The sequence below is a fragment of the Perca fluviatilis genome, chromosome 14, assembly GCF_010015445.1.
Source record: "Perca fluviatilis chromosome 14, GENO_Pfluv_1.0, whole genome shotgun sequence".
In the NCBI taxonomy this organism is placed as follows: domain Eukaryota; kingdom Metazoa; phylum Chordata; class Actinopteri; order Perciformes; family Percidae; genus Perca; species Perca fluviatilis.
The window spans coordinates 30,708,598-30,733,204 of NC_053125.1; positions in this window are offsets into that span (position 1 = coordinate 30,708,598).

Genomic DNA, 24,607 nt, shown 5'->3' on the forward strand with positions numbered 1-24,607 from the left:
CAATGTTTCTTTCCTAAACCCAACCCTTTTGTTGTTGTATGCGTGTTTTGTCGTTATTTTCTGTGTTTTTCTCACTGTTACTAAAGCCTTTCCCTGTGTTCTTTTCCTAAACTCAACCATTTTTTTTCTTAACGGTGTGGCGTTCTCGCGATAGTACGTTGCGTTCTCGCGATAACGCCGCGTAGCGAGGCACGTGGTGGGTCTGTTTATATCGCTGTTCGTGTATCATACGTGGATAGCTGAAAATGGGTACAATAACCGCATTTGGCTTTATGAAAGTGGGTATATATTTAAAGTATGTGCCATGTTGGTGTGTTGTTATTGTCTACTTTTGTTGACGGACATCTTGTGTTAATTAAAGGAGCTTTATAAATTAAACGGCCATTGACATAAAATAAAGTGTAATGTCTTGAATTATTTCTTCTCTCAAAGTGTTCATAAACGTCTCTGATGTCCCCGTCTTTATTTCTCCTGGGTGGAAAACCTACTCGCCGTTGTCTCTCTTCATACTTCGTCATCTCACAGACATCTGGGCGGTTTAGAGCCGAGGCGTTAAGTAGTTTGTTAGTTCTGTTTCTGGTTATGAATGTTTATAGAAATTTAAATGTCCCTGTTTGAAATATCTTTTTATTATTTATTTTGATTAATGTTCTTGATGTCACATGCATGTTTTAGTTACTCAAATGTCCTAGTTTCTATTCCAGTCATTGTATTTGACACTTTTTTACTGTTGTGTTCTAAGATATTACTGTGTATTAATTTAGTGTAATCTGGGGGCAGCAGTTATTCCTCTGAGAACTCAAGACAGGTTGATGATGTAACATCCAGAGAGAGGAGAGGAGAGGAGAGGAGAGGTTTTGGTTTTAAAGTCCCTTTATTGGACCATTTCAGATAAGATTCACAGTCACAGAAAATCAACAGACACAAACAAAAGAAAACGGAAAAACTAAACAAACAAAAATACTATCAATACAAACTTTGTGCTTTTTCCAATCAAAAACTAACCACCAACTCCGCCCTCCTCCCCCACAGAGCATAACACTCCCCTCACAGCCCACAAACCACTAAAAAACAGCAGATTGTCCATCATCTTGTAGTAAGCATGTTCCACCCTCAACCGGGCCTGGACCAGTCCTTCCAGCACCGGTACTGGCTCCACACTTCCAGCTCCCTGAGTCCGGTTTCTGCGCGTAAGCCAGATGGCCAATTTTGCCGTTGCAAACAAAAATTTAATAAAATGTGAACTGTCTTTTTGTGCTTTGTGTATTTTGGACCAAAATGAACAAGTCCAAAGAAAAAACCTCTCCAAACCCTGAACCCACCTTTTAAGAACACCCAACAGATCTGCCAACCGAGGGACATTGTACAAACAAATGTGCTAGTGTTTCCACCTCATGACAAAAATACATCCCTCCCTAGCTCGGGATCGATGTGCGCTCTGTATCTGTTAGTAGCTATAGCCCCGTGCACAATCCTCCATTGGAGTCGGCTGCCAGCTTTTCAACGGGCAACTTGTACGAGGGAACGCCAACTGCCTTTCGGGGAGCATCGGGACCAAAACTCTGTCTCACCTCGACTCCTTCAAGCTCAGCCCAAAACCGTATGTTCAGAACCTTTATGCAGGTATAATATAACTCTTTCTTCCCTGCATCTTGAAACTTGCCCAATTGAGGGGTTGAGAAAGACAGTAGCTGGCCTCCCTCCTCCTGCCATTCCCCACAGATGGGGTGATGGTCAGAGAGGAAACTATACTCCCATCCGTCACTCCACTGCTCACACAGTGACCGATTCTCTACCAGAGTTAGCTGGGGTGGTCCCAGGGCAGCACAAACTTCTTTCACCACCCCTGTCGATCAACCTACTAGAGGTGATGTTGCTCCTCACTCTTAGCACATCAACAGAGATTGCAGTCATCTTCATCAGGTGACCCAATTTAGTACAGCCAGCCTCTCTGAGACTGGCCCTCAGGCTGGCTGACTGCAATGTTGAGTCCCCAGGAGTTAGTTTTAGAAAAACAACGGTTCTTCAAAAAGCCACATTCCTGGAGTTTCCTTTACATCACGAGAATATTGGAGTACCTGCACGCCTGCAGCACAGAGTTGTAGAGCCAAGCGTGTCAACCCATTAAAGGTCCACATCCTCAGTTCTTAAGAGGAGAAAAGCTCTTGCTTATGTATCGGCAGCGCAGCTCTCCTCAGCGGCAGTCGGGCTGTGTCCAACCAGCTGGGGCCACACTTGTACAATAGTTTTTGGAGCAGTCTGAGAAGTCTAAAGGAGGCAATTCTTGATTGAATATCCACCAGCCTGCTACCCCCTTCAGCTACAGGCAAATATAAAACTGATGCCCGAACCCAGTGTAAGCCCCGACCAGAAGAAATCCACGATGGTTCTCTGAACGTCCTCCATCAGGCCTCTTGGTGGCACGATGGCAATAAGCTTATGCCAAAGGGTCGAGGCAGCCAATTATTGGCAACCAGAACTCTTCCCCTATTCGACAGCTGGGGTAGCAACCATGTCCATCTAGACAACCGGCACACCTTCTTCTTCACTCCCTCCCAGTTCTTTTTAACAAAACCCTCAGATCCCAAAAACACTCCCAAACCTTCAACCCCTTCCTTCCCCACTCAAGTCCCTGCAGACTGGGCCCGGCTTTACCTCTCCACTGCCCTACTAACAAGGCCTCACTCTTGGCCCAGTTCACCCGTGCAGATGTGGCCCTCCCTCATACAGGGATAGGAAGCATCCCTGTAAACACTGAACATCTTTCTGGCTGCAGACAAAAATATTGACATCATCTGCATAGGCTGAAACAACAATAGGGCAGCTCAACGCTCAAGGACCCAGGCAGGAGAAGACCACTAAGTCGAGGCCCTCACCCTGCACAGTAGGGGTTCGATTGCTAAGGTATATAGCTGTCCCGAGAAATAGGGCAACACTGTCTTATCCCCTCTGCACAGAAGCGGGCCGACTCAGCCCAGCCCCGTCTTCACCAAACACTGTGCACCATTGTACAACAAACCAACCCAAGACAGAAACCCATCACCAAAACCAAAAGCTTTAAGTGCAGAAAACAAATAAGAGTGATCCACCTTATCCAAGCTTTTTCTCTGGTCCAAGGAGACAATACCAACATCAAGATCATACACTTTACACACGTAGAAGGTCCGAACACAGAAAATATTGTCCATGATCGATCTATCTGGAACACAATAGGTTTGGTCGAGTGTATAATTGTTCCGGGACAACCTTCCAACCGGTTTGATAATGCTCTGGAAAGTTACCTTATAATCCGGTACGAGGGAGGAAACTGGGCGCCAGTTCTTAAGTAGCAGCAGATCACCTTTTTGGGCAGCAATGACAACACTGCTGCCGCTGACAAGAAACAGGAAGAGAAACCTGTTGTAATCCCCTCAATAAAAACCTCATGAAGGTCTGGTCAATGGTATTCCAGAAGTGTTTATAAAAATCTGTGGAGAGACCATCTATCCCGGGGGCCTTTCCTGTAGCCATCTGGTTGACTGCAGCTTTCAGCTCCTCCAGAGTTAGCTCGCAGTCCAAAGCAGCTTTCTTCAGACCAGACTGAGCTGAGGAAGACCCTCCAGCAGCTCCTCCGCGACTCTGCATGCTGCACTGTTGGGCCCCAAAGAGGTCAGCATAGAACACCATCGCATGGCTCCTCATCTCCCCGGACTGGTAGTTACTCTACCTCCTGGAAGCTGAAGGCAAGTCATTTGCTTCCTCTGAGCCACAGATCTTTCCAGATTAAAGAAGAGGAGCTTGGGGCATCCATGTCCTTTAACTGGAGGAAGCGACACCTGATAAGGGCTCCCTTCACTCTCTCATTCAGAAAAGAGCTCCAATTCCAGTTTTTTCTTTTTCAACACCTGCCCTAAAGAAGGGTCAGAGTCCCTATTTAAAACCTCCTCAATACTGCTGATGCTGGCTTCAAGTTTCATGACCTCTGCATTAATCTTAGCAGTGGAATGGGAGATGTACTGTTGACAAAAAGCCCGAACTTGGGCCTTGCCAACGTCCCACCACTCGTCAAAGACTTAAAATCTGCTTTTTTTTTTTTCCGCACTTTTAAAATGCTCAAAAGTTATACAGAACTTTCGCTGTCTTGTAAAAGTTTGTTTATTAAAATGCCAGTAGGACTTAGTCCTCTCACCTGGCGAGACAATCAAATCTATAAAACAAAAGTGATGATCCATTAAGGCCAACAGGGGTTATTCTACTGTGGACCAGTCTAGAGCTAAGGTTTAGTGAAATATAAATCCTGTCGAGTCTGGCTGCACTCACCCTATTATTAATCACCCTCACCCAAATGTATTGTCGGGACTGTGGATGTTTTCACCCTCCATGTGTCTACAAAATCCAGCTGGTTAATGGTGCTATTCAGACTCTGAGCTGAATTTGGGTGAGGTTTCTCCGCCTATCCTGTCCACCCGTGAAATCAGGAGTACAGTTAAAATCCGCCACCAACAATCAGCTGATCCTGGCCGGTACTTATTTAATTCATTTTTAACTGAGTGAAAAATATCACTCTTTCTGCTCCCCTGATTTGGGGTATATATTAAAAAAAAATAAAACACAAGGAACCCTCTATCTCTGCCCTGACCACCAGCAAGCGTCCCTTTACCACTTGGTGGAGGATATGATGGTTGCATTAACGCTGCGCTGTAAAACAGGACAGCAACCCCTGCGCTAACATTAGTACCATGGCTAAGAGCATAGGGACCCTCCCCCCATAAACCCCAATCTGTCTCTACTGCTGGATCAGAATGTGTTTCCTGCAAAAACAGCACATCAATCCTTTTCTGACTAGAAACCTCCAGAATTAAAGCCCTCTTCTGCCCGTCTCTCCCACCATTGATATTAAGAGATCCTATTTTTAGGCTCCTCATAGAAAAGTCAGAAAAAGAAACAGACAAGTTGGGACAAGCGAGAGAACAATATAAAAAGAAATAAAGTTTAAGTGTCATGATCATTGGAAGGTCTTATTCTTTTTGAGGTTCTACGTCCTTTTCCTTTCTTAAAATTAAGTATGTGCTGGCGAATTAGGCGTTTCTTTTTATCCAACAGGTCAAAACCAACCAGTCTTTTCAGCACAGCAACAGACCTGATAAACTTTTCTGTGTCTTTGAAATAATCAGTCACTTTCACAGATCTTTTAAAAGTTTCATTCAGAAAAACGATCTATTTCCTCTAATGAATACAAATCTGTGCTCAGATTAATTTCTCTAATAGACACAGTATCAGACTCTGAATCATACTCCATGTCTTCACTAGCACATGATGCCTGACTGGTGAACAGGCCTCCACCCTGTCCAGCAGAGGTGATCCCAATGGGATCTCTGGTAATACTTGTGGAAGCTACTTCCTCAGTAATCCCTGACTGTGACTGCGCTTTAGCACCTACACACACAATTTATCTCTACTGGCGCGGGAACCTGCTGCTCCTCAGACTGGCTCTGCTTCTCCACATCACCTTCATCACCTTCCTCAACAGCATACCGCCGGCTGCATCTGCAACGCCGCGATCTGCCACACACGCCCCGCATCAGCTGTTCCAGCTACATCGGACCGTCCCGGGCGCAGCATCATCCGGCCGCCGCCCCACGCCGGCTTTATCCGGCCGGGGTTTCTGGCGCCGCACGCCATCAGTCGGCGCCTGCCGTCTGTGTGGACATGCAAAGCGCTTGTCCCACCTCTCCACACTCAAAACATTTCAACTGTCCAGAGCTTGCATACACCATATAAGAGCCGTGACCATGCTTCACTCTGAAGGACACCTCTAGCATCTGTGTGGGGGAGTCCAGGAACATGAACACCTACCCGCCTCAGAGAGCTGCACATGAGCGCGTTTGGGATCTTTACATCCTAAAGTCACTGTTTTAAATCCACTTGCAAACTTCCCAAACCTCCTGAAGTTCATTCCCCAACAACTTGCCGGATATAGGCGGAGGAACACCAGATACGGTGATCCGCGTGGAGGGACCGATAAAGGAGAAACCTGCACAAAGCTGTCTCTAATAAACACACCGCTCTCAATCAGCTGATGCTCCAGCTGCTCATCCTTCAGAAACACCACCACTGCTTTGTTCATTCTGGATGCAAAGACAAATTGTCATAGCCTACCTGTTCACCAACCGCCAACAGCACCTCCTCCACAGTAACATTACTCTCCGGGGGGCTATCCTCCGGCCCGGAGACTCGGGGAGCGTCTCAAAGGACGCCATTCCTCGAAAAATGACTCGACCGAAACCCCGATTCCTCAGCAGACACTCCACAAAAAGTCTAAGAAACTTACCTGATCATGCACCAAAAGACAGATTGAAGACACAGTCAAATCCGAAAAACAGGGACAGAAACAGTTTGAAAACCCGCGCCACTGGCACCTCCCACCACCACTCCTCACAAAAAGAGAGGAGAAGAGAAAAGAGAAGAAGCGAAAAGAGAAAAAAAAAAAGAGGAGAGGAGAAAAAAAAGGAGAGGAGGGGAGAGCTGCTCTCTCTCTGATCAGTGAGCAGCAGGTGGCGCTCAAACACCACCTCTCAACATCCACCTTCACCTCCTGCTTCTGGGCCTCTTTCACACTTAAAGGTCCTCTTTGACTCAACTTAATCAGAGACATTATACAGTTAGATATATCCACTAATCAATCTGATCTACACTTACTTAAAATGAAAGTACTAATTAAGTAAAAAATACTCTGTTACAGTAACAGTCCTGCATTGAAAATGTAACATCAGTAAAATTGTGTAAGTATCATCAGGAGAATGTAGTTAAAGTATTAAAACATTGTAGAAAGAGTAAAGGATCCAACCAGTTGTGTCTAATCATCTCAGCTGGAACAGATGAATGTAGCGGAGTAACTAAAGTAACTAGTAACTAAAGCTGGAACAGATGAATGTAGCGGAGTAACTAAAGTAACTAGTAACTAAAGCTGTAACAGATGAATGTAGCGGAGTAACTAAAGTAACTAGTAACTAAAGCTGGACAGATGAATGTTGTAGGAGTAACTAAAGTAACTAGTAACTAAAGCTGTAACAGATGAATGTAGGAGTAACTAAAGTAACTAGTAACTAAAGCTGAACAGATAATTGGGAATAACTAAAGTAACTAACTAACTGTAACAGATATGTAATGAGTTAATAGTAACTAGTACTAAAGCTGTAACAGAAGATAACTAAAGTAACTAGTAACTAAAGCTGTAACAGATGAATGTAGAGTAACTAAAGTAACTAGTAACTAAAGCTGTAACAGATGATTAGGTGAGGTAACTAAAGTAACTAGTAACTAAAGCTGGAACAGATGGATGTAGTAGGTTAACTAAAGTAACTAGTAACTAAAGCTGTAACAGATGAATGTAAGCGAGTAACTAAAGTAACTAGTAACTAAAAACTCGTAACAGATGAATGTAGTGGGTAACTAAAGTAACTAGTAACTAAAGCTGTAACAGATGAATGTAAGCGGAGTAACTAAAGTAACTAGTAACTAAAGCTGGAACAGATGAATGTGAGAGTAACTAAAGTAACTAGTAACTAAAGCTGTAACAGATGAATGTAAGTGGAGTAACTAAAGTAACTAGTAACTAAAGCTGTAACAGATGGATGTGGAGTAACTAAAGTAACTAGTAACTAAAGCTGTAACAGATGAATGTAGCGGAGTAACTAAAGTAACTAGTAACTAAAGCTGTAATATGTAGTGGAGTAACTAAAGTAACTAGTAACTAAAGCTGTAACAGATGAATGTAAGCGGAGTAACTAAAGTAACTAGTAACTAAAGCTGTAACAGATGAATGTAAGTGGAGTAACTAAAGTAACTAGTAATCAAAGCTGTAACAGATGAATGTAGTGGAGTAACTAAAGTAACTAGTAACTAAAGCTGTAACAGATGAATGTAAGTGGAGTAACTAAAGTAACATCTAGTTAACAAGGGGATAAGTAACTACACAACAGAGTAGACGCTAGGACAGTGGATAAGTGAAGCGAAAGAAGCTGTAACAGATAATGTAGTTAGAGTACTAAAGTAACTAGTAACTAAAGCTGTAACAGATGAATGTAATGGAATTAACTAAAGTAACTAATGTAACTAAAGCTGTAACAGATGAATGTAGTGGAGTAACTAAAGTAACTAGTAACTAAAGCTGTAACAGATGAATGTATGAGGAGTAACTAAAGTAACTAGTAACTAAAGCTGTAACAGATGAATGTGGATTAACTAAAGTAACTAGTAACTAAAGCTGTAACAGATGAATGTAGAGGAGTAACTAAAGTAACTAGTAACTAAAGCTGTAACAGATGAATGTAGCAGTTAACTAAAGTAACTAGTAACTAAAGCTGAACAGATGAATGTAGCAGATAACTAAAGTAACTAGTAACTAAAGCTGGAACAGATGAATGTAAGGGTAACTAAAGTAACTAGTAACTAAAGCTGGAACAGATGAATGTAAGTGAATTAACTAAAGTAACTAGTAACTAAAGCTGGAACAGATGAATGTAGCAGGTAACTAAAGTAACTAGTAACTAAAGCTGGAACAGATGAATGTAAGTGAATACTAAAGTAACTAGTAACTAAAGCTGTAACAGATAGAGTGTATTAACTAAAGTAACTAGTAACTAAAGCTGTAACAGATAATGTGAATTAACTAAAGTAACTAGTAACTAAACGTAACAGATGAATGTGTGAATTAACTAAAGTATACTAGTAACTAAAGCTGAAAGATGTAAGTAGGAGTAACTAAAGTAACTAGTAACTAAAGCTGTAACAGATGAATGTGTGAAGTAACTAAAGTAACTAGTAACTAAAGCTGGAACAGATGAATGTAGAATTAACTAAAGTAACTAATAACTAAGCGTAACAGATGAATGTGAATTAACTAAAGTAACTAGTAACTAAAGCTGGAACAGATGATGTGGAATTAACTAAAGTAACTAGTAACTAAAGCTGAACAGATGAATGTGTGAAGTAACTAAAGTAACTAGTAACTAAATGTACAGATATGTGAATTCTAAGTAACTAGTAACTAAAGCTGTAACAGATGAATGTGGAAGTAACTAAGGTAACTAGTAAGTAAAGCTGTAACAGATGAATGTAAGCAGTAACTAAAGTAACTAGTAACTAAAGCTGTAACAGATGAATGTAGCGAGATAACTAAAGTAACTAGTAACTAAAGCTAGTCTCTAACAGATAATGTAGGATTAACTAAAGTAACTAGTAACTAAAGCTGAACAGATGAATGTAGAATTAACTAAAGTAACTAGTAACTAAAGCTGTAACAGATGAATGTAGCAGATTAACTAAAGTAACTAGTAACTAAAGCTGCTAACAGATGAATGTAGTTGAGTACCTAAAGTAACTAGTAACTAAAGCTGTAACAGATGAATGTAGTGGAGTAACTAAAGTAACTAGTAACTAAAGCTGTAACAGATGAATGTAGTTGATTACCTAAAGTAACTAGTAACTAAAGCTGTAACAGATGAATGTAGTTGGAGTAACTAAAGTAACTAGTAACTAAAGCTGGAACAGATGAATGTAGAGGAGTAACTAAAGTAACTAGTAACTAAAGCTGTAACAGATGAATGTAGGATTACCTAAAGTAACTAGTAACTAAAGCTGTAACAGATGAATGTAATGGAGTAACTAAAGTAACTAGTAACTAAAGCTGTAACAGATGAATGTAGTTAGTTAACTAAAGTAACTAGTAACTAAAGCTGTAACAGATGAATGGGAGATTAACTAAAGTAACTAGTAACTAAAGCTGTAACAAATGAATGTAGAATTAACTAAAGTAACTAGTAACTAAAGCTGTAACAGATGAATGTAAGGTGAATAACTAAAGTAACTAGTAACTAAAGCTGGAACAGATGAATGTAGCAGAGTAACTAAAGTAACTAGTAACTAAAGCTGGAACAGATGAATGTAGCAGATTAACTAAAGTAACTAGTAACTAAAGCTGGAACAGATGAATGTAGTGAGTAACTAAAGTAACTAGTAACTAAAGCTGGAACAGATGAATGTAGCGAGTAACTAAAGTAACTAGTAACTAAAGCTGGAACAGATGAATGTAGCAGAGTAACTAAAGTAACTAGTAACTAAAGCTGGAACAGATGAAGTGGCGGTAACTAAAGTAACTAGTAACTAAAGCTGAAATGTAGCGGATTAAAAGTAGAAAGTGGCATGAAAAGAAAAAGACTCAAGTAAAGTACAAGTAACTCAACATTTGGACTGAAGTACAGTACTGGAGTAAATGTACTTCACTGTATATATATATATATATATATATATATATATATATATATATATATATATATATATATTGTGTGTGTGTGTGTGTATATGACACATACAAAGAGCCTGTAATCAAAGTGTTTCTGTAACTTAGAACTAAGAGAACAAATAGTGTGTGGGATTGCAGAGAGGAAAGAGTTAATAAAGTAGACTGAGGTCAGTGCTCTGTGTGTGTGTGTGTGTGTGTGTGTGTGTGTGTGTGATCAGTAAAGATGGCTGCTGCTTCCTCTTTCCTGCTTACCTTCTTTATAGTCACAGTTTGTATTCAAACTGCCGAATGACTTGGAGTAAAAATCCTCTAAAATGAAATCATTTTTAACTAAAGCTCCTGAACTAAAACACATTCACAGTTTTTTCTTTCTGTAAATCATTGCAGAGAGATTATTAAAGCCCTGAAGTAACAAACTAAACTCTGAACAACATCACGTGTTAGAGCAAGTGAATTAAAACACTGTGTAACTTTGATTATCTGGGATTCAGAGAGATTACTATTTTATAGTTTATCTCAGGAGACAGAAGCCTACGTAGTTCTCACTGTCGTAAACAGTCATCGGCCTTCTCCACTTCTATCTAAGCAAAAGACAACAATGTGAGAAGGTTCAAACTAGTAAAACTAAATAATTCTACTGGGCTATAGTTGACGGCTGTAGCTGTTTCCCTCGCTGGTGCTTTAAAAGTCTACAGGAAGGAGCAGGGTTTTTGTGGAGGTTTAAAACAATCTTTAAAGGAATGGTTAATATCATTAAACAAATGGTTAAAATAAAATTTGCCACCACAGTATTTCAAAAAAAAAAAATTTTTTAAAAGAAGAAGCCATTACTTGTTTGAAATATGCAACAATAACATCTGTGATTTATCATGTTTGAATCATTATTTTGGGGAGATATGCTGTTTATAGTCACTGACTGATGATGTGCACATTGAGCCAATCATGTGCTGAGGCTTTGAGAAGAAAGAAAGCATGATGTAATGCAGTCAGACAGCCAGCAGGAGGCAGCTTTCACTCTGTTGGAGTAATTGGAGTAGTTCTCCAGAGGAGCATTTCACTGGAAAGGCTTTCATTTACGGGAAGTCAGCAGGGTAATCAGCTCCACCACTGGAGGGACAAAAGGTCCAGTGGACAGACAGAAACAGAACTGCATTAATGCATCAATATCTGAAAATAGTTAATTTATATGTTATATACAGGTCAGTGCATCTATTTTCTATCAGATCAGTTTGTCTGCAAGTAAACATGTTTCTGTGTTTCGTGGACAAAGACACACCCATGAAGCTGAACTGAGTTTCAATAGCAAGACAAATGTGTTAACACATACACAACCATTTCGTCAAACCTTTAGCCTACATAATTAGGTATCCAGTGTTGTTAAATTAACAATCTGAGAGCTGATTCCAACTGTTTTATCAGTTCACACTGCAGAATAACTTTGAATAAAATCCCTGAAGTGAAATAATTTTAAACTAAAGCTCCTGAGCTAAAACACATTCACAGTTTTCTACAAACCACTCCAGAGAGATTTAACGTAAGTTGTGTTTCCTTTGTTCAGCGTTGTGTAACTTGGCACACAGCCAGAGACGTCCTTATGTAACCAGACTCTCAGTGTTGTAATCTCCTGATCAGATCTGAGTTATCTCTTTCCCTGCTTCATCTCTTTATAGTCCGTTTATTCAAACTGCAGAATGAGTTTGAGTAAAATCCCCTAAAAATAAAATCATTTTCAACTAAAGCTCCTGAACCGGAAGCACATTCACAGTTTTGTTTTCTGTGAATCATTCCAGAGAGATTATTTATCAAAGTATGTTGCATTTCCTTTTTTCAGCGTTGTTCAGAGACGCCCTGAAGTGATACACTAAACTCTGAAGAACATCACGTGTTACAGCAACCAGACTGGCAATGTTTGAATCTCCCGATCAGAAAAACTTTGTCTTATTATGGAGTTACAGGGACAGGAAATGAAGTCATCATCAGCTCTCAGGTAGTTTTATTAGCAGCGTATCACACATTAATCATCAAGTAAAAGCCCCTGTGTTTAACACAGTGTAACTTCAGTTCTCTGGGATTCCGAGAGATTATTAATACACTTAATTTATTTTCCCATGGGCCCACCACCTGTGGGAGGAACCGCTGGGGTCGGGTGCGCTGGCACATGGGTGGCAGTGAAGGTCAGGGGCCTCGACGGACCAGACCCGGGCAGCAGACGCTGGCTCTGGGGACGTGGAACGTCACCTCTCTGTGGGGAGGCGGAACGTTGGTGCGGGAGGTGGAGGCGCTACCGGTTAGATCTGGTGGGGCTTACCTCACGCATAGTCTCGGTTCTGGAACCGTACTCCTGGATAGGGGTTGGACTCTTTTCTTCTCCGGAGTTGCTCAGGGTGTGCGGCGCCCACGGGCGGGTGTGGGGATACTAACAAGCCCCTGGCTAAGCGCCCTACGTTGGAGTTTACCCCGGTGGACGAGGGTTCGCCTCCCTCGCCTGCGGGTGGTGGGGGAAAACTCTGACTGTTGTTTGTGCATATGCACCAAACAGGAGTTCGGAGTATTCGGCCTTCTTGGAGACCTTGAGTGGAGTCCTGCATGGGGGCCAGTGGGGGACTCCATTGTTCTGCTGGAGGGACTTCAACGCACGCGTGGGCAATGATGGAGACACATGGAGAGGCGTGATTGGGAGGAACGGCCTCCCTGATCCAAACCAGAGTGGTTGTTTGTTGTTGGACTTCTGTGCTAGTCATGGATTGTCTATACGAACACCATGTTCGAACATAGGGATGCTCATAAGTGTACCTGGTACCAGAGCACCCTAGGCCGAGGGTCAATGATCGATTTTATAATCGTTTCATCTGATCTGAGGCCGTATGTTTTGGACACTCGGGTGAAGAGAGGGCAGAGCTGTCAACCGATCACCATCTGGTGGTGAGTTGGGTCAGGGGGTGGGGAAGACTCTGGACAGACCTGGTAAGCCCAAACGTGTAGTGCGGGTAAATTGGGAACGTCTGGAGGAGGCCCCTGTCCAACGGACTTTCAACTCGCACCTCCAGCGGAGCTTTTCGCATCCCTGTGGAGGCTCGGGGCATTGAACCGAAAGTGGACAATGTTCAAAGTTTCCATTGCTGAAGCTGCGGCGAGGAGCTGTGGTCTTAGGGTCTTAGGTGCCTCAAGGGCGGTAACCCACGAACACCGTGGTGGACACCGGTGGTCAGGGAAGCCGTCCGACTGAAGAAAGAGTCTTTCCGGGATATGTTATCCCAGAGGACTCGAGGAGGCAGTTGCAGGGTACGGCGAAGGGCCCGAAGGGCTGCAGCCTCTGCCGTGAAAGAGGCAAAGCAGCGGGTGTGGGAGAAGTTCGAGGAAGACATGGAGAAGGACTTTCGGTCGGCACCAAAGTGCTTCTGGAAAACTGTTCGCCACCTCAGGAGGGGGGGGGAACCATCCAAGCTGTGTACAGTAAGGATGGGACACTGTTGACCTCAACTGAGGAGGTAATAGGGCGGTGGAAGGAGCACTTTGAGGAACTCCTGAATCCGACTAATACGCCCTCTATGTTAGAGGCAGAGCTGGAGGATGACGGGGGATTGTCGCGATTTCCCAAGGCGGAGGTCACTGATGTAGTCAAACAACTACACAGTGGCAAAGCCCCCGGGATTGATGAGATCCGTCCGGAAATGCTCAAGGCTCTGGGTGTGGAGGGTTTCCTGGTTGACACGTCTCTTCAACATTGCGTGGAGGTCTGGAACAGTGCCAAAGGAGTGGCAGACTTGGGTGGTGGTTCCCCTTTTAAAAAGGGGACCAGAGGGTGTGTGCCATTACAGGGGTATCACACTTCTCAGCCTCCCTGGTAAAATCTACTCCAAGGTGCTGGAAAGGAGGGTTCGGCCGATAGTCGAACCTCGGGTTGAAGAGGAACAATGCGGATTCCGTCCTGGTCGTGGAACAACGGACCAGCTCTTTACTCGCAAAGGATCCTGGAGGGGGCCTGGGGTATGCTCAACCGGTCTATATGTGGTTTTTGGATGAAGCGTATGACCGGGTCCCCCGGAGAGTACTATGGGAGGTGCTGCGGGGTATGGGGTGAGGGGGTCTCTACTCAGGGCCATCCAATCTCTATACGACCAAAGTGAGAGCTGTGTCCGGGTTCTCGGCAGTAAGTCGGACTTCGTTTGGTGAGGGTTGGCCTCCGCCAGGGCTCGCTTTGTCACCAATCCTGTTTGTAATATTTATGGACAGGATATCGTAGTCGGGGTGGGGAGGGTTGCAGTCGGTTGGGCTGGGGATCTCATCGCTGCTCTTTGCAGATGATGTGGTCCTGATGGCATCATCGGCCTGTGACCTTCAGCACTCACTGGATCGGTTCGCAGCCGAGTGTGAAGCGGTTGGGATGAGGATCAGCACCTCTAAATCGGAGGCCATGCTTCTCAGCAGGAAACTGATGGAATGCCTTCTCCAGGTAGGGAATGAGTCCTTACCCCAAGTGAAGGAGTTCAAGTTACCTTGGGGTTTTGTTCGCGAAGTGAGGGGACAATGGAGCGCGGAGATTGGTCGGAGAATCGGTAGGCGGAGTGCGGTATTACATTCCATCTATCGCACCGTTGTGACGAAAGAGAGCTGAGCCAGACGGCAAAGCTCTCGATCTACCGGTCAGTTTTCGTTCCTACCCTCACCTATGGTCATGAAGGCTGGGTCATGACCGGAAAGAACGAAGATCCAGGGTACAAGCGGCGAAATGGGTTTCCTCAGGAGGGTGGCTGGCGTCTCCCTTAGAGATAGGGTGAGAAGCTCAGTCATCCGTGAGGAGCTGGGAGTAGAGCCGCTGCTCGCTGCGTCCGAAAGGAGCCAGTTGAGGTGGTTCGGGCATCTGGTAAGGATGCCCCCTGGGCCCGCCCCTAGGGAGGTGTTCCAGGCACGTCCAGCTGGGCGGAGGCCTCGGGGAAGACCCAGGACTAGGTGGAGGGATTATATCTCCAACCTGGCCTGGGAACGCCTCGGGATCCCCAGTCGGAGCTGGTTAATGTTGCTCGGAAAAGGGAAGTTTGGGGCCCCCTGCTGGAGCTGCTCCCCCGCAACCCGACACCGGATAAGCGGGACGAAGATGGATGGATGGATGGATGGAATTTATTTGCTCCCAGATAGAGAGAGAAGTCCTGAACAGAGGCGGCCAGGGAGGGGCTAGGGTGTGCTTTAGCTACCCCTAGGATTGCCATAGCACCCCTTAGCACCCCCAAGAAATTGCTGTGGTTTATTTATAAATAAATTAAAATCAATAATGTGTAAATAGTATAATTTAGATTTGGAAAATGAATAAATACATTAATAAAACAAACCGGTTATTTTTAGGCTAAAAAACACAGGTGATCGATATTCGCCAAAGGGTGCAGCACCGCAGCACCATAGACAGTAGGCTATATAACTTTTGACCTTATTTCGCGCGATAGCGTTATTCACACAGAAGAAGAAGAGTTCAATATTTGGAGCCGTTAGGATTAGAGAAGTGAGTTTACGCTAGCAATGGATAGTTTTTACTCCCTTAACGTCAAGGTGTGGGGAACTTTATCACAACCTGTAAATGAGACTGGAGATATGGTGAACCTGTCACCAACCGGAACGAAAAGCAGCCGGGGGAAAGGAAAATGAGCTGACCGCGCCTTGGTCGCGATTAGGCTACTGCTGAGGATGCTTAACGTCACCCTGCTGTACATAGACCAGGGGATCACACAGCCAGGTCACAGTGGGTGAGTCAGCTGATAGGGGTCCATATAAGAACTTTACTCTTATCTCTGTCTCGTAGAAGAACATTACATTAATAAACACGTTTTACAGAAATGTGAATACATTTATCACCGAATCTAAAGTTATACAGCCGCACTGGACATCGGTTTATTTTTAGTCACAAGAAAACGTGTTACGCCGCGCGTAGCTTATTTAGATATATTTAGATATGACTACAGTATTTTGACCATACGTGCAAATGTGAAAACTGTGAGGATACATGCGTGTGTGCTTGGCTATGTGGTGTATTTGGCCTGCTGCATTACTCTTCTGAGCCACTGTGTGAGAGCTGCAGTAATGAATGTTTGAACCAGACTTGTTGGCTGGTATTTGAAATATGTTTGGTGGGCTAATCAGAGTTCTATGGTGCTGTTGTATCGGCAACTTTAAGTCAATCTCTCGTTCGCTCGTTTAGTAAACCGCCGGCGGAGGTGGGTGGGCATCTGCGCGAGTGTGTGTAACGTTAGCCTATTTGTGTCAAGGGAAACTCAAAATTTCAGAGCACCCTCACTGAAACGTCCAGCAACCCCAAAGCACCAGCAAAGAAAAGAAAATCTCTGGCGCCGCCACTGGTCCGGAAGCAGGAAACTAGACAGATACAGGCGTGCTCAAATTTGTTGGTACCCTTACAGCTCATTGAAATAATGCTTCATTCCTCCTGAAAAGTGATGAAATTGAAAGCTATTTTATCATGTATACTTGCATGCCTTTGGTATGTCATAGAATAAAGCAAAGAAGCTGTGAAAAGAGATGAATTATTGCTTATTCTACAAAGATATTCTAAAATGGCCTGGACACATTTGTTGGTACCCCTTAGAAAAGATAATAAATAACTGGATTATTGTGATATTTCAAACTAATTAGTTTCTTTAATTGGTATCACACATTTCTCCAATCTTGTAATCAGTCATTCAGCCTATTTAAATGGAGAAAGTAGTCACTGTGCTGTTTGGTATGATTGTGTGCACCACACTGAACATGGACCAGAGAAAGCAAAGGAGAGAGTTGTCTGAGGAGATCAGAAAGAAAATAATAGACAAGCATGGTAAAGGTAAAGGCTACAAGACCATCTCCAAGCAGCTTGATGTTCCTGTGACAACAGTTGCAAATATTATTAAGAAGTTTAAGGTCCATGGAACTGTAGCCAACCTCCCTAGCGCCGCAAGAGGAAAATCGACCCCAGATTGAACAGAAGGATAGTGCGAATGGTAGAAAAAGAACCAAGGATAACTGCCAAAGAGATGCAAGCTGAACTCCAAGGTGAAAGATACGTCAGTTTCTGATCGCACCATCTGTCGCTTCTTGAGCGAAAGTGGGCTCCATGGAAGAAGACCCAGGAGGACTCCACTATTGAAGAAAAAACATAAAAAAGCCAGACTGGAATTTGCTAAAATGCATATTAACAAGCCACAATCCTTCTGGGAGAATGTCCTTTGGACAGATGAGTCAAAACTGGAGCTTTTGGCAAGTCACATCAGCTCTATGTTCACAGACGAAAAAAATGAAGCTTTCAAAGAAAAGAACACCATACCTACAGTGAAACATAAAGAGGAGGCTTGGTTATGATTTGGGACTGCTTTGCCGCGCCTGGCACAGGGTGCCTTGGATCGGTGCAGGGCACAATGAAATCTCAAGACTATCAAGGCATTCTGAGAAAAACGTCCTGCCCAGTGTCAGAAAGCTCGGTCTCAGTCGCAGGTCATGGGTCCTCCAACAGGATAATGACCCAAAACACACAGCTAAAAGCCCCAAGAATGGATAAGAACAAAACATTGGACTATTCTGAAGTGGCCTTCTATGAGTCCTGATCTGAATCCTATCGAACATCTATGGAAAGAGCTGAAACTTGCCGTCTGGAGAAGGCACCCATCAAACCTGAGACAGCTGGAGCAGTTTGCTCAGGAAGAGTGGGCCAAACTACCTGTTAACAGGTGCAGAAGTCTCATTGAGAGCTACAGAAAACGTTTGATTGCAGTGATTGCCTCTAAAGGTTGTGCAACAAAATATTAGATTAGCGGTCCCATCATTTTTGTCCATGCCATTTTCATTTGTTTTCTTATTTACAATATTATGTTGAAATAAAAATCAAAAGCAAAGTCTAATTTCTATTAAATATGTAATAAACAATGGTGGATGCCAATTACTTTTGTCAGTTTCAAGTTATTTCAGAGAAAATTGTGCATTCTTCATTTTTGTGGAGGGGTACCAACAAATTTGAGCACGTCTGTATATTTGTTTTCTGTATTTCAGTGTTACATCATGAACAGAGAAAAGGTTAACAATGAAACAGCTACAGGACAGTCATAGATATATACAGGACGGGCAGGTGAAATGGGAGCCATCCTTTGTGGTTCATGGGCATACGTGGTTCAACCTCATTGGCTCTTACCGGTGTATCTCCTTGGTTTGGTTTCCTAGCCACCACTGCCCGCCTATGATTGGCTAGCACTCGTTGCCTTTCTCAGTAGGATTAGTTGAGTTTAGGCATGAGGAGTGGGATTGGTTAGGGTTGGGGTGAGAATACCAGGGTAAGCCAATCAGAGACAGAGTAAGGCGGGACATGACACACTGAGCTGCTCTCTCCTCTCCCTTTCTATTACAATTTGTGTGTATCCCGTCCCAGAAATGCTTGTTATTAATCCTAGCTTCTGGGCAGTTTACTCCCCGGAGTCCTTATGTTTTTCCCCAGCGTATTTCCTTGGAGAACGTTGGCACGAAGATCCTGGTTCCAGCTGTGAGCGGCCTTTATGCTCCACATATTTGGAACAAACTCCCAGAAACCTGTAGGTCCGCTGCAACTCTCAGTTCTTTTAAATCTAAGCTAAAGACCTATCTTTTTGATGTTGCTTTTCTTTAAATAATCTATTTTATTAACTTTAATTTCTTATACTGCACTGTAACTTTTATTCTTATACTGCACTATCAATTTTATTCTTGTCTTTTAATGTTTTTAATTTGTTATGTTTTATGTAAAGCACTTTGAATTGCCCTGTTGCTGAAATGTGCTATACAAATAAAGCTGCCTTTGCCTTGTTGCCATGGGCCCGCTGCACTCCCTGCTGAGCTCTGCGGTGCTCTGCAATGTCATGCTGCTTCCTGCTGAACCCTGCAGCTTCCTGCTACGTCCATCCATGCATTGAATTGAATTACACGAACTACATATTACATATTAATATATATATATAAAAATTAAACAAGTCAAAGTGTTTCTGTAGCTTAACAAGAGTATAAATAGTGTGACGGTGCAGAGACAAAAGAGTTAATAAAGTAGACTGAGGTCAGTCAGTGCTCTGTGTGTGTGTGTGTGTGTGTGTGTGTGTGTGTGTGTGTGTGTGTGTTTGTAAAGATGGCTGCTGCTTCCTCTGCTGCTCTAACTGAACTCTTACTGTCAGTTCTTCTTTAAACTACAGAATGGCTTTGAGTAAAAACCCCTGAACTTAAACACTGTCAGTTTTGTTTTCTGTTAATCATTCCAGTGAGATTATTTATGAACCTCGTTTAATAGTTCAGTGTTGTGTAACTCGGCTCGCAGCCAGAAAATAACCTGAATCAACACTAAACTAGGAACAACATCTTTTCTGTCTTAAAGCAACCAGACTGTCAATGTTTGAATGTCAGATCTGAGTTCAAGATGAAAAACCTGGTCTCAATATATGAAATTCCATTGACTCAGTCCTGTTCTCATGTTAGAGGGAGAGGACCTGTAGTGATTATCAGTGAGGGAGGAGGAGAGTATCATGCTGCTGCTGCTGCTCAGAGACAGGTCTGGTCTGACTGCTGATGCCTAAAGTCGGGATAAACAGTCAAATGGCGTCCTACCCCAAAACCTGTTGGTCAGGTTTTTATCATGAAAGATTATTATGGGTGTTTGCCTGGAACAAAGCTCAGGTGTGTTGGTCCTTTTATTCCTACAGGCATAAACAGCTCAGGTTTCTGATAAACACCTGGTGTCAAATGATCTCACGACTTTTACTCTTTATGAAGTTATTTACACCGACCAATACATACATACGTAAACACTCAAAAAGATCTCTACATGACATCAACTCCTGAGAATAAAAAGGTTGGTTTTCTTTTACAGAGCACAACACATCACCATATCCACATCCCTCTTTTGATATAATAGTTCAAATCCATCCTTATTCTGACCTTTCCACCATCCTATCAAACAGTCATTTTACATCAATCTAGGGCTGGGCAATATCTCAATATTATATCGATATTGTGATATGAGACTGGATATCGTCTTAGATTTTGGATAACGTAATGTCCTGATGTGACACAAGTGTTATCTGTCCCTGGTTTTAAAGGCTACATAACAGTAAAGTGATGTCATTTTGTGAACTTTGAACTGGCTTTTCTATTATTTGCCTTTACCCCACTTATTTATTATATACACATTAATGATGATTATTTATCACAAATCTCATTGTGTAAATACTTTTTTGTAAGCACTTGTCAACCCTACAATATCACAGCAATATCGATATCGAGGTATTTTGTCAACAATGTGGTGATAGATTTTTTCCATATGGCCCAGCTCTTCATCAATCTTCCTCTTCCACGCTCAGCCATCTTTGGTCAGCCGAGATAACGTTCATTTGTGTTTTGCAAACTTTTTAAATTCTAAAACCTTGAATATTTGCTTTGGAGAAAAGCAAATACCTACCCTACTGCAGAGGAGAGAAAGACAGACAGAGAGAGAGAGCCAGAGAGACGAGAGAGAGAGGGGAGAGGGAGACAGAGGAGGGAGAGAGAGGGAGGAGAGAGAGGGAGAGAGAAAGGGGTAGAGAGAGGGAGAGAAAACGGAGAGAGAGGGAGGAGAGAGGACAGAGAGACAGAGAGAAGAGGAGGGGCAGCGAGAGGGAGGAAGGGAGAGGGAGAGAGAGAGGGAGAGAGAAGAGGGAGAAAAAGATGGAGAGAGAGAGAAAGGATGGGGGGGAGAGACAGAGAGAGAGGGTGAGAGAAAGAGGAGAGAGAGAGAAAGAAAAAAAAGAGGAGAGAGAAAAAAAAAAGAGGGAGAAGAGAAAAAGAATGTAGTGTATAAATCTAACTGAATGAGCGTCCTAACAAGCTGAATGCGGCCATTTTGGATGACAGCTTTGACTTTGTAGTACATTTTACTCTTAATAACTGTGTACTTTTACATTAGGTAAACCTCAGGACTTTTCCCAGTAAAACTGTGGTTTTATATAGAGGTAATGTTGCTATTTTAAAGGTGGAGTCTGTGATTCTGCAGAAAGATGGCTGATATTTCAACTCAACACCCAAACATATGTATAGGGTTAGAATTGGGAGAAATATATCCAGCTGACTGCTTATTTCACTCATATACGTTTATAAAACACCATATAGACATGTTAATAAATTACAAACTTTATTTACATATACATATTTACATTTTGTACAAATTTGAGAACAACTGAGATCCTCACATCAATACATTACTCATCGCTGACATTTCAAGTCATTTACCTCAGTGGCGATTGTTTTCATTTATACAATGTTACACTCGAGGGTTTATATATCGCCTATAGGTCCACAAGCATCACTGGCAATATCATGTTAAGTCACAACAGCTACCAGCAAAATAAGTTAGAATCAAACTGTATTCATATTGTCGGCAATTCACTCTCAAAAGAGATAAATAAGCAACAGAATGGTTTGTAGTCCCTCCCAGAGTAGTCAGCCAGCCATCTCAAGCTAACGTTAGCTTCTTAGGATCTCCTACACGGATTAAATGGTGCACGTAGAAACACAAACTGCCCTATCTTGTTATAACTAAGCCCCTGTACAGCACGTCTACAAAATTCACATCTAGCAGCAGTGTTTACCCAGATTCAAACCTGTGAAGTGACATGGAAATGATGTAGTGATATTTGAAGTCAGTTTATGAAGTCAATATTTGAAATGTTCATATGAAATGTACATGGTATAATGTTTCAGCTAATCTTGTTAACCTGCCTCATCAGCAGCAGGCTGCTCTGAGTTATGGTTCATAGATCTTTGGTCCAAGATGTTCGTGGGGGTTTCCTGCTGTGGGCCAGCTTCATTGTCAGTAAAATGATTATTTATAGTTCTTTGGTCCAGGAAGATGATGCGTGTGTCCTGCTGTGGGCCAGCTTCTTCATCAGCAGAATTATTATTCTGAGGTCTTTTATGTACCCAGAGGATAAAAACTAAAACAGTTATTACAACAACAAAAAGCAGCAGAGCTGCTATCAGTCCATAATGTCTGTTGATGTCTCCTCCATCCTTGTCTCCTCCATCCTTGTCTCCTCCATCCTTGTCTCCTTCGTCTCCATCTGTGTGACCTGCAGAGCAGAAAGAGTTGAGAGGAATCAGCTGTCAGGAGAAGACTGAAGAACCCAACAGAATCTGTTTCCTCTTCAGTCTGATGTCAGACATTATCTGCTGACTCACAGCAGCTGTTCTCTACAAAGTCTCATCAGAAACATATTCAGAGAACACAAATGATGCCTAAACACAGAGACTCAACTCTACACACTCACCTGAGACTGAGACATTTAGCTGGATGGTGCTGTAGACTTTAGGTTCTTCTCCCTTCTTGATTCCAACTCGACACTCATATGTTCCGGTGTCGTTGATGCTGACGTTCTTCAGAACAACAGAAACATTTCCATCCTTCCGGATCACCCAGGGTCACCTCGACCACCGATATGAAGCAGAGTAAGGTGGGACATTTTAAGAAGGAAGGGACGAGGGCGCGGCACAGACGGACACTAACAGACACGGAGTATCTGGTTTTCCTCTTTTACCTGCTGACTGTGTTCTTAGTTAGTTCCTGGACTTAACTTATCTGAGCTCTGCTTTAACTTATTTTTGTAAAAACAATTTGTGTGTTTTTTTTCTTCCATTTTTAACTAATCTACATTTACAATAAAATATATATTTTTTTTAAATAATTTAAGCTGTCGTCTTTTGAAAGCCTGAACTACTCTGACGGATTATCATCGTTCCTCTTTGACGTTTTTGTTTTTTTTCTGGTTTGTCAGAGAGACCATGAACTGTCCCTGCAGTTTGAGTATTTATACAGCATAACCTTTTAGATAAATTTTAGGCTGTTGGTGGACGTAAAGAAGGTGAAATGATTATTGGTATCGGTAGAAGTTAGCCAGGAAAAACTGAGGATATCAACTTAAATGTATCTTGCTGAAATCGGTTGATTAAATGTTATTTTGTTGTTGTTGTAAAGTGTTTGAAAAGCTCTCCATTGATCAGAGTTTTGATGAGAGCGCTGAGAATATGTACATTCTCCCTCTGATTCATAACTAGGTAAATATTCTTCAACAAACCATCAGATGTAGTGCTGGCAGCCACTGCCCAGAGCAGCACGAGACACACAACAGCTGCTGCTGATGCCATGGCAACAATGAACAAGGAACCCGGAAGACGGCCTCCATATAAAGAAAATTTTCGGGTTACACTTTACTTTCGGTTACAGTTTACCTGAAAAGTTCGTGTTACACTTTACTTTAATATTTCGGTTACACTTTACTTAAAGAAGAGTTTGGAATAGTTTTAGAGTTTGATGACTGATGAGGACTGCATGTCTGTCCCTGTAACTCCATAATAAGACAAAATGTTTTCATCTATAACTCAGATCTGATCAGGAGATTACAACATTGACGGTCTGGTTGCTGTAACACGTGATGTTGTTCAGAGTTTAGTTTATTACTTTGGGGCGTGTCTGGCTGCGAGCCAAGTTACACAACGCTGAACAAGAAAAAAAACGTACTTATTATTAAATAATTCTCTGGAATGATTTGTAGAAAACAAAAACTGTGAATGTGTTTTAGTTCAGGAGCTTTAGTTTAAAATGATTTCATTTCAGGGGATTTTATTCAAAGTTATTCTGCAGTGTGAATAAAAACTAGGACTATAAAGAAGGTGAAGCAGGAAAGAGGAAGCAGCAGCCATCTTTACTGATCACACACACACACACACAGAGCACTGACTGACCTCAGTCTACTTTATTATCTCTTTCCTCTATGCACCGTCACACTATTTATACTCTTGTTAGGTTACAGAAACACATTGACTTTTATAGGCACGTCTATGTGTCATCAATATATATATATATATATATATATATATATATTTTTTTTTTTTATATATATATATATATATATATATGTTGGCCATTGTTTTTTTTTTTATATATATATATATTTTTTTGTTAGCCATTGTCACTATTCATATATTTTATATATATATATATATTTCAAAAATCTTAATGTGTAAAATAACTAGTAACTAAAGCTTTAACAGATGAATGTAGTGGAGCAACTAAAGTACAATATTTAGAGTAGAGGGAGAAAATGATAACGGATCCATTCACACATTGAATAATATTATCGTTAGTATTATATATGTTTTATTAAAATGTAGGCTACAATTCAGACATGGGAACACACACACACACACAGGGAGTCATTTTTTAATGGAGATTATAAAATAAAGTAGTGACCGGATTTTAAGCCACAAAACCTTCAGGACACTAAATACAGGATTGGTAAGTGAAAGGTGATG